Consider the following 8,864-nt stretch of genomic DNA (forward strand, 5'->3'; position numbering starts at 1 on the left):
GCTGGGTGACTTTACTGCACCTACTCCCGACTTCTATGGGAGAAGAATCTCTATCCCTGCCATTGGAGTAAACAACTTTGAGCTTAAGCCTCAATTAGTTTCTCTAATGCAACAGAATTGCAAGTTTCATGGACTTCCATTGGAAGATCCTCATCAGTTTTTAGCTGAGTTCTTGCAAATTTGTGACACTGTCAAGATTAATGGGGTTGACCCTGAGGTCTACAGACTTATGCTATTCCCTTTTGCTGTAAGAGACAGAGCTAGATTATGGTTGGACTTACAACCTAAAGAAAGCCTGAACTCTTGGGAAAAGCTAGTCAATGCCTTCTTGGCAAAATTCTTTTCACCTCAAAAATTGAGTAAGCTTAGAGTGGAAGTCCAAACCTTCATACAGAAGGAAGGAGAATCCCTCTATGAAGCTTGGGAAAGATACAAATAATTAATCAGAAAGTGTCCTTCTGACATGCTTTTTGAATGGAGCATCATAGGTATTTTCTATGATGGTCTGTCTGAACTGTCCAAGATGTCTTTGGATAGCTCTGCTGGAGGATCTCTTCATCTAAAGAAGACGCCTACAGAAGCTCAAGAACTAATTGAAATGGTTGCAAATAATCAATTCATGTACACTTCTGAAAGGAATCCTGTGAATAATGGGACGAATCAGAAGAAAGGAGTTCTTGAGATTGATACTCTGAATGCCATACTAGCTCAGAATAAAATATTGACTCAGCAAGTCAATTTGATTTCTCAAGGTCTATCTGGAAAGCAAAATGCACCAAACAGTACTAAGGATGCTTCATCTGAAGAAGAAGCTTATGATCCTAAGAACCCTTCAATGGAAGAGGTGAATTACATGGGAGAACCCTATGGAAACACCTATAACTCTTCATGGAGAAATCATCCAAACCTCTCATGAAAGGATCAACAGAGACCTCAACAAGGTTTCAACAATAATAATGGTGGAAGAAACAGGTTTAGCAATGGCAAGCCTTTTCCATCATCTTCTCAGCAACAGACAGAGAATTCTAAGCAAAGCCACTCTGACTTAGCAACCATGGTCTCTGATCTAATCAAAACCACTCAAAGTTTCATGACTGAAACAAGGTCCTCCATTAGGAATTTGGAGGCACAAGTGGGACAGCTGAGCAAGAAAATTACTGAACTCCCTCCTAGCACCCTTCCAAGCAATACAGAAGAAAATCCAAAAGGAGAGTGCAAGGCCATCAACATGGCCGAATTTGGAGAGGAGGAAGAGGCAGTGAACGCCACTGAGGAAGACCTCAATGGGCGTGCACTGACCTCCAATAAGTTCCCTAATGAGGAACCATGGGAATCTGAGGCTCACATTGAGACCATAGAGATTCTATTTGACTTACTTCTGCCATTCATGAGCTCTGATGAGTATTCTTCCTCTGAAGAGGATGAGTATGTCACTGAAGAGCAAGTTGCTAAATACCTTGGAGCAATCATGAAGCTAAATGACAAGTTAATTGGTAATGAGACTTGGGAGAACGAACCTCCTTTGCTCACCAAAGAACTGGATGACTTGTCTAGGCAGAAATTACCTCAAAAGAAACAAGATCCTGGGAAGTTTTCAATACCTTGCACCATAGGCACCATGACCTTTAGGAAGGCTCTGTGTGACTTAGGGTCAAGTGTAAACCTCATGCCTCTCTCTGTAATGGAGAAGCTAGGGATCTTTGAGGTACAAGCTGCAAGAATCTCACTAGAGATGGCAGACAATTCAAGAAAACAAGCTTATAGACTTGTAGAGGATGTTTTGGTAAAGGTTGAAGACCATTACATCCCTGCTGATTTCATAGTCCTAGAGACTGGGAAGTGCATGGACGAATCAATCATCCTTGGCAGACCCTTCCTAGCCACAGCAAAGGCTGTGATTGATGTTGACAGAGGAGAACTGATCATTCAAGTGAATGAAGAATCCTTTGTGTTTAAGGCTCAAGGATATCCCTCTGTCACCATGGAGAAGAAGCATGAAGAGCTTCTCTCAAAACAGAGTCAAACAGAGCCCCCACAGTCAAACTCTAAGTTTGGTGTTGGGAGGCCACAACCAAACTCTAAGTTTGGTGTTGAACCCCCACATTCAAACTCTAAGTTTGGTGTTGGGAGGTTCCAACATTGCTCTGAGTATCTGTGAGGCTCCATGAGAGCCCTCTGTCAAGCTACTGACATTAAAGAAGCGCCTGTTGGGAGGCAACCCAATGTTATATTTTATCTATTTTCCTTTGTTATTTTATGTTTTCTGTAGGTTGATGATCATGAGAAGTCACAAAATCAATTGAAAAAGCAAAAACAGAAAGAAAAATAGCACACCCTGGAGGAGAACTTGCTGGCTTTTAAACGCCAGTGAGGCTAGCGGATGGGCGTTTAACGCCCAGTCTGGCACCATTCTGGGCGTTTAACGCCAGAAAGGGGCACCAGACTGGCGTTAAACGCCAGAAAGGGGCACCAGACTGGCGTTAAACGCCAGAAAAGGGCAATCACCTGGCGTTAAACGCCAGAAATGGGCACCAGCCCGGCGTTTAACGCCAGAATTTGCAAAGAGTGCATTTTTGCACGCCACTTGGTGCAGGGATGACTTTTCCTTGACACCTCAGGATCTGTGGACCCCACAGGATCCCCACCTACCCCACCACCCTCTCTCTTCTTCTTCACCCATTCACCAATCACCTCAACACCTCTTCCCCAAAAACCCTTCACCTATCAAATCCCATCTTTTTCTTCACCACTCACATCCATCCTTCATAAAACCCCACCTACCCCACCATTCAAATTCAAACCACTTTCCCTCCCAAACCCACCCATAATGGCCGAACCCTACCCCTCTCTTCACCCCTATATAAACCCATCTTCACTCCTTCATTTTCACACACACTAAACACTACTTCTTCCCCCTTTGGCCGAACCACAAAGCCATCTCCCTCTCCTCCATTTCTTCTTCTTCTACTCTCTTCTTTCTTTTTTTGCTCGAGGACGAGCAAACCTTTTAAGTTTGGTGTGGTAAAAGCGTTGCTTTTTGCTTTTTCATAACCATTTATGGCACCTAAGGCCGGAAAAACCTCTAGAAAGAGAAAAGGAAAGGCAAAAGCTTTCACCTCCGAGTCATGGGAGATGGAGAGATTCATCTCAAGGATGCATCAAGACCACTTCTATGAAGTTGTGGCCTTGAAGAAGGTGATCCCCGAGGTCCCTTTCAAACTCAAAAAGACTGAATATCCGAAGATCCGACATGAGATTCAAAGAAGAGGTTGGGAAGTTCTTACCAACCCCATTCAACAAGTTGGAATCTTAATGGTTCAAGAGTTCTATGCCAATGCATGGATCACCAAGAACCATGATCAAAGTGTGAACCCGGACCCAAATAATTGGCTTACAATGGTTCGGGAAATACTTAGATTTTCGTCCGGAAAATGTAAGGTTGGCATTCAACTTGCCCATGATGCAAGGAGATGAACATCCTTACACTAGAAGGGTCAACTTTGATCAAAGGTTGGACCAAGTCCTCACAGACATTTGTGAAGAGGGCGCCCAATGGAAGAGAGATTCAAGAGGGAAGCCGGTTCAATTGAGAAGGCATGACCTCAAGCCCGTAGCTAGAGGATGGTTGGAGTTCATCCAACGCTCAATCATTCCCACTAGCAACCAGTCCGAAGTTACTCTAGACCGGGCCATCATGATTCATAGCATCATGATTGTAGAAGAAGTAGAAGTTCATGAGGTTATAGCCCAAGAACTTTATAAGGTGGCGGACAAGTCCTCTACCTTGGCAAGGTTAGCCTTTCCTCATCTCATTTGTCACCTCTGTTATTCAGTTGGAGTTGACATAGAAGGAGACATCCTCATTGATGAGGACAAGCCCATCACTAAGAAAAGGATGGAGCAAACAAGAGATCCCACTCATCATGAAATCCCTGAGATACCTCAAGGGATGCACTTTCCTCCACAAAACTATTGGGAGCAAATCAACACCTCCCTAGGAGAATTGAGTTCCAACATGGGACAACTAAGGGTGGAGCACCAAGAACATTCCATCCTCCTCCATGAAATTAGAGAAGATCAAAGAATCATGAGAAAGGAGCAACAAAGACAAGGAAGAGACATTGAGGAGCTCAAGCACTCCATAAGATCTTCAAGAGGAAGAACAAGCCATCACTAAGGTGGACCCGTTCTTTAATTTCCTTGTTCTTTATTTTCCTATTTTTCGAAAAATCATGCTTATGTTTATCCATGCTTGTGTCTTGTGATCATTAGTGTCTTAGTGTCTATGCCTTAAAGTTATGAATGTCCTATGAATCCATCACCTTTCTTAAATTAAAAATGTTCTTAATTGAAAAAGAAAAGAATTGCATGAATTTTAAATTTTATAACAGATTAATTATTTTGATGTGGTGGCAATACTTTTGTTTTCTGAATGTATGCTTGAACAGTGCATATGTCTTTTGAATTTGTTGTTCATGATTGGTTGGCTCTTGAAAGAATGATGAAAAAGGAGACATGTTATTGAGGATCTGAAAAATCATAAAAATGATTCTTGAAGCAAGAAAAAGCAGTGAATACAAAAAAAAAGAAGCGAAAAAAAATAAAAAAAAAAAGGAGAAAGAGAAAAAGAAAGAAAAAGAAAGAAATAAAGTTGTGATCCAAGGCAAAAAGAGTGTGCTTAAGAACTCTGGACACCTCTAATTGGGGACTCTAGCAAAGCTGAGTCACAATCTAAAAAGGTTCACCCAATTATGTGTCTGTGGCATGTATGTATCCGGTGGTAATACTGGAAGACAGAGTACTTTGGGCCACGGCCAAGACTCATAAAGTAGCTGTGTTCAAGAATCATCATACTTAACTAGGAGAATCAATAACACTATCTAGACTCTGAGTTAATAAAGAAGCCAATCATTCTGAATTTCAAAGGATAGAGTGAGATGCCAAAACTGTTCAGAGGCAAAAAGCTAAAAGCCCCGCTCATCTAATTAATACTGATCTTCATAGATGTTTTTGGAATTCATTGCATATTCTCTTCTTTTTATCTTATTTGATTTTCAGTTGCTTGGGGACAAGCAACAATTTAAGTTTGGTGTTGTGATGAGCGGATAATTTGTACGCTTTTTGGCATTGTTTTTAGTATGTTTTCAGTATGTTTTAGTTAGTTTTTAGTATATTTTTATTAGTTTTTAGTTAAAATTCACTTTTCTGGACTTTACTATGAGTTTTTGTGTTTTTCTGTGATTTCAGGTATTTTCTGGCTGAAATTGAGGGACCTGAGCAAAAATCTGATTCAGAGACTGAAAAGGACTGCAGATGCTGTTGGATTCTGACCTCCCTGCATTCGAAGTGGATTTTCTGGAGCTACAGAAGCCCAATTGGCGCGCGCTCAACGGCGTTGGAAAGTAGACATCCTGGGCTTTCCAGCAATATATGATAGTCCATACTTTGCCCAAGATTTGATGGCCCAAACCGGCGTTCAAAGTCACCTTCAGAATTCCCAGCGTTAAACGCCGGAACTGGCACCAAAGTGGGAGTTAAACGCCCAAACTGGCACAAAAGCTGGCGTTTAACTCCAAGAGAAGTCTCTACACGAAACTTCTTCAATGCTCGGCCCAAGAACACACCAAGTGGGCCCGGAAGTGGATTTTTATGTCTTTTACTCACCTTTGTAATTCTTAAGCTACTAGTTCCCTATAAATAGGACCTTTTACTATTGTATTTTTCATCTTTTGATCACTTTAGATCTCTAGATCATCTTGGTAGCTATCCTTAGTCTTATGCTATCTTAGATCATTGGGAGGCTGGCCTCACGGCCATGCCTAGACCTTGTTCTTATGTATTTTCAACGGTGGAGTTTCTACACAGCATAGATTGAGGTGTGGAGCTTTGCTGTACCTCGAGTATTAATGCAATTACTATTGTTCTTCTATTCAATTCAGCTTGTTCTTGTTCCAAGATATTCATTCGCACTCAAGAACATGATGAATGTGATGTTTATGTGACGCTCATCATCATTCTCACTTATGAACAAGTGACTGACAACCACTTTTGTTCTACAAGCAAACAAGGCTCTAATGTTTATCTCTTGGGTTCTTTAATCGGAATCTTCATGGTATAAGCTAGAATTGATGGCGGCATTCAAGAGAATCCGGAAGGTCTAAACCTTGTCTGTGGTATTCTGAGTAGGATTCAATGATTGAATGACTGTGACGAGCTTCAAACTCGCGATTGCGGGGCGTTAGTGACAGACGCAAAAGAATCACTGGATTCTATTCCGACATGATCGAGAACCGACAGCTGGATAGCCGTGCCGTGACAGGGTGCGTTGAACATTTCCACTGAGAGGACGAGACTGTAGCCATTGACAACGGTGATGCCCGAACATACAGCTTGCCATGGAAAGGAGTAAGAAGGATTGGATGAAGACAGTAGGAAAGCAGAGAGACGGAAGGGACAAAGCATCTCCATTCGCTTATCTGAAGTTCTCACCAATGAATTGCATAAGTATCTCTATCTTTATCTTTATGTTTTATTCATATATCACCCATACCCATTTGAGTCTGCCTGACTAAGATTTACAAGGTGACCATAGCTTGCTTCATACCAACAATCTCCGTGGGATCGACCCTTACTCGCGTAAGGTTTATTACTTGGACGACCCAGTGCACTTGCTGGTTAGTTGTGCGAAGTTGTGTTTATGCCATGGTATTGAGCACCAAGTCTTTGGGGCCATTACTAGGGATTATTTGAGTTGTGAAAAGTAGTGATCACAATTTCGCATGTCAGTTGACCGTAGGATAGGTTGAACTATGAGAACTTGATAAGGTTTAGTGATATTTAGTAAAAATGTTGAGTTGTTATGAGCTTTTGATGATGATTTATGAGTTGTGTTTATTTTGATTGAGGATTGTTTGGAATAAAATTTCTAAAATTGAGATTTGGCATGTTGTGAAAGATATGGAATGGATATGGGGTTGTTGTTGAACATATTTAGTGTTGTTCTGAGGTGTAATACATTGGTTTTGAAATGGAAGTTTAGTAAAAATAAAGGTTTGACATTTCTATGTAAAACTTTATTTTTGACCAACATCGGCGGGCCATAATTTGGTTTCCGAACCCTCAAATTTTGTCAAACTGATTTCAAATGAAAATTGGGTCCGTGAAGTTTGTGCCGTTCGAAGAACAGACTAAAATCATTTTTAACGAAAAAATTATGTGCGTCATAAGTTTGGTAAGTGATACCAGGGTATCTTGGCTAGTTTTACTAGCCATTTTTTGTATGCTTTAGGTTGGTTTCATGCATTTTCTTAGGCAATAAGTAAGTGCTTGGATGAGAAATTCATGCTTGTCTTGATTCAATCAAACATTGTTAATTTTGTGCATTTTCATGAGATTTATGCAAAGAATTGTTTAATGCTATGAATGATGCATTATCTTGTGATTATGGCAATACTTTGATGCATTTTGTTTGGTTAATGATAGGTGATGAAACAAGAAAGCCCTGGAGCAAGGAAGAAGACCATTGAGTGCGTTGCCAACTTCAGAATGGCGTTGCCAACGCCAATGTGTGCAACTCATGAAGCAAGGAAGCCCTGGAGCTAGGAGGAAGGAAGTGAATGTGTTGCTAACTCCAACAGGGTGTTGCCAATGCCCTCTCCATCCCAAGCATTGAGCAAGTTACTAACTCAAGTTGCCAACGTCCTCTCCATCCCAGCATTGAGCAAGTTGCTAACTCAAGTTGCCAACGTCCTTCCCCTTTTGTATTACCATTCCTTCACCAAGTTAACCATGAGCACATTGCCAACTTAAAATTTCAAGCTATGAACGCCCTCTATCTTTTAGCATGAAGAATGGTAAACAAGTATGAAGGCGTTGGCAACTCAAGTTAGCAACGCCAATTTTTGGATTTCTTGGCAACCTGACCTTGTCTTCTTCAAACAAGAATAACTTGAGCTACAAAGCTTCAAATGAGGTGATTCTAGTGGCATTGGAAAATAGGAATCAAGAGCTTTTCAAGCATATATGGCACTACATGGTGGACACTAAATTTGAGGGAGAAAACTTGCTCCGAAAGTGCATAGATGAACATGGTATCAACCTAGGCCTGTAGTAAGGCCAGCTGACCTCTTCATTTTCTATGGAGTATATCTTAAGTTTTAGAGCTTCAAATGATGCCCTCTCAACGGCATTGGAAAGTAGACATCTAGATCTTTCCAACGATATATCATAGTATGGGTTTGACATTCTTTTGAAGCTTCAAAAGCTGGCTTCATTTGGAGCTTCAGAAACTGAAGGCGTTGGCAATGCCAAAATACAAAGGCGTGTTCACCAATAACGCTTGCGACCCTGGCAGGCTGACCTTACCCTCTTCAATGGAGCATAACTTGTGCTATAGAGATTCAATTGAGGTGCTTCTAATTATGTTGGAAAGCTGACATTCAGAGCTTTCAAATGATGTATAATAGTCCATAGTGGGCATGAAATTGAAGCTCAAACAATAGCCATCTTTAAGCCCGAAGAGCAAGAACACTTTGCTAACTTAGAATGCAAGTTAGCAATGCCTATGCAAAGATTTTGACTTCCAAGGAGCATAAGAGCACGTTTCCAACTTGAAAACCAAGTTAGTGACGCCCTCACCAAGTCTCAGCCCAGGGAAGATAACACACACATTGCCAACTTGGGCTTGTGAAGGCGTTGGTGCTAATAACGCCCATGTGACCCCCTAGAGCTTGGTTTTGGTTCAATTAAATTACTTCAAGGGCCATCCAACCGCAAGCAAGCAAAGCCCATAAATCTCAATAAATCAAGGCCACAAGAATCATCTAGAATAGTTAATTTTCATTTGATTGTAATTTGTTTCATTT

The 8,864-nt window shown here is 41.1% G+C and overlaps 1 non-coding gene across 1 annotated transcript; it reads right to left on the reverse strand.

Annotated features, from left to right (window-relative positions):
• Window positions 1-361: 361 nt before the first annotated feature.
• On the reverse strand, window positions 362-469 carry LOC130977517 (small nucleolar RNA R71). Its single transcript, XR_009085206.1, has one exon. It is a non-coding gene; the product is annotated as a small nucleolar RNA R71 (small nucleolar RNA).
• Window positions 470-8,864: the final 8,395 nt, after the last annotated feature.

This window comes from Arachis stenosperma, chromosome 4 (genome assembly GCF_014773155.1).
Source record: "Arachis stenosperma cultivar V10309 chromosome 4, arast.V10309.gnm1.PFL2, whole genome shotgun sequence".
Taxonomy (NCBI): Eukaryota; Viridiplantae; Streptophyta; class Magnoliopsida; order Fabales; family Fabaceae; genus Arachis; species Arachis stenosperma.